The sequence below is a fragment of the Arvicola amphibius genome, chromosome 9 (assembly GCF_903992535.2).
Source record: "Arvicola amphibius chromosome 9, mArvAmp1.2, whole genome shotgun sequence".
In the NCBI taxonomy this organism is placed as follows: domain Eukaryota; kingdom Metazoa; phylum Chordata; class Mammalia; order Rodentia; family Cricetidae; genus Arvicola; species Arvicola amphibius.
Genome location: NC_052055.2, coordinates 28,580,044 through 28,582,759, shown reverse-complemented (window position 1 = coordinate 28,582,759; position 2,716 = coordinate 28,580,044).

Genomic DNA, 2,716 nt, shown 5'->3' with positions numbered 1-2,716 from the left:
GAAACAGAGAGGAACATGGATTCACACAGCTGGCCTCTGTGTGGTACTGCTCAGTTCTTACTTCGCAGAATGCTAGATGCTTTCAAACGCCTGGTTTGACAGACGTCTATCAACTTCCCTATTAGATAAACATTATCCTAGAAAAAAAAATCAGCCCTTAAGATATTCAGTTCTAATATCTGGAGCCATTGCATGTTACCTTATATAACATGTAAAACCCTTAAAACTGGATTAAGGATTTTGAGACATGGTAATTATTTGAGTGGGGTTTAGGTGTCGTGATAAGGGTGTTTACCAAAGATAATCAGGGAGATTCAGGGTGACAGGGGGCAGCTAAAATGATGTCTGAGGCTAGAAGTTGCGCTGCCCACTTTGAAAACAGAAGAGGCCAAGAGCTGAGGGCTCAGGGAGGCAACCCTAATTATGGGAAGGGGGAGTGAAAGCGGATCCTCTGGAGGAGCATGGCATCTCTACAACTGATCTTGAGAATTACAAAATCTTTATCGACAGCCATTTAAACCACAGTGTTTGTTGTAGTTTGTCACAGCAGCCCCTGAAAACAAGAGCCATTTCGTATCCAAAGGCATAGCAAGGAACTGAAATAAAAACCTGGGACTTGAACTCAGATATTTTGAAGGAAAATCTGGCACCATTCTTAGAAGTATACTGTTTCCTGTTGTATGGGATAGATTATAGTCACAGGCAGCATTCACTATTTCCCAGCCTCTACCTTCCTACACCGACTCCCAAACATCACTGTGTCCCAATGCCCAAAGATGAGAGAAAAAAAGCAATTTTTTTTCCATTTTAAAATAAGCGAATTTGATGCAGTTTCTAAGGTCTAATTTGGGCATCGTCAGCAGCACTTTCTATTTTTTTTAATGCATCTTATATACATATGAAGAGATAGAAAACACTATGCCAGCAGGCTCATCTTCTTCTTGAATGCACAAATGCTTGAGTGGAACACGGAGTTTTGGGAAGGTTTCTGTGGGGGATATATGTGTGCATAGCAAAGCATCTCACACCCCCCTGAGAGACCAGGAGGTTTTCCTGTCCAAGAAGGGGCTGAGATATATTCAGGCAACCTGCTATGGTATTTCATGGCCCTACTGTCACAAAGGACCATATACACTGTGTGGCCTAAAATAGCAGGGACTAAATGATTCACTGTGCTGGAGGCTAGATGTCAATCAAGGCCTCTGGAAGGCAGGGCTTCCTCTGCAGCCTGGAGAGTAAAAGCTTCATTTTTGCGGTCCAGTTTGTAGTGGTTCCACACCATCCTCATGCTTCTTAGCTTAATCTCCATCTCTGCAGCCACATAAGCATTATCCCTCATGAGGGTCTCTGCGTTTCTGCTTACTTTCTTATGCAATTAGTTAGATTGGATGGAAGATCTATGCTGACTCCAGTATCACTACATCTTAATTTAACTAATTGCATTTGTAATCATCATTTCCAAATAAGGTCAGAGTCTGGATGCCTGGGAGCTATGACTTCAGGGAATCTTTTGGGGAGGGGTATGCAATCCAATCTGCAATGTTTGCCAAGGCCATTTAGCTAGCAAATGACAGTGATGGGCTCAAATATAGACCTGGCCCTTTTCCATTCTCCAAACTTGATGGAGTCTGTGTGCAAGTAAGTGGGTTTTTACCAAAATGAGAATGAGGCTCTGGGCTTTTTGGTGCCTTCTTAAGTCCTTCTAGCAAGTTCCTGGCTCCAGGAAGTCTCCCAGGTATCTTTGCTTGGGAACTGTGCTTTGCTCCACTGAGCTCAAGTTGGAGGGAGCTCATGTTCGCAAGTCTTTTTGTCCCTATTCCAAAAGGCTTAGCTACTTTATTTCCATTCTATTCGGCATGAAATTGCTCTCCTATGTGCAGACGACGACTCTTTTTATTGGAATGAATTTGTTTCTATCTAAGAAGAGTTGGGTCCCCTGGCTCTTTGGATCATCTGCTGAAAGTTAACCATACCTATCCTAGGCATATTTTGAAATTTTGAGACTGCTGGCCTTTTTCCTCTCAATTTATAAGAGTTCTAACTACATTAACCCTTTGCTATCATGATTATAATTTTTCTCTAATCCATCACTTATCTTTTGACATTGATGTATACTCCCTTCTTATGCAAACATCGCAATCCCCTTGTGGTCCACATGCCTTTTCCCTCCCTTGCTGCAATTGGTCTGTTCTGGAGATTTTCTCTGCTCCCTTGATGATATATACACCCTCCTTAATTTCCCCTCTCTTGCACCCCCAGTCTCATTCCTTGAATAGCTTTTCCTCCTATGCATAAATAGAATATGCAAATGATTAAGAAGCTGATGATTCCACTAGCCAGATTAATTGTGCTAAAGTCTGTTTATTTAACACAAACTAATTGTAATAGTTTAGACTATTAGCAGCACTACGTGATTTCTGCATTTCAGTGAATGGGCTCTGAGCTCGTGGAGTTCACAGTATTGAGCTCATTGGTGCCATTGTGACTAGGAGAACCGAAGCAAGGCATGTTGGACAGAAAAGAAGAACAAAGCCTATTCTCTTTTTTTGTACTCATGTTTTCTTTTGGCAACACTTGAGATGAACTGCTAAGCAAATCAATGCCATTGTACTTATACACATCTATGCATATACATGCTTAGGTCAGAGACTGCTGGGTACGTTCCACAACTCACATGCCTTCTATAAGGTTGCAAAGATCCATTCGTCACTAGGGT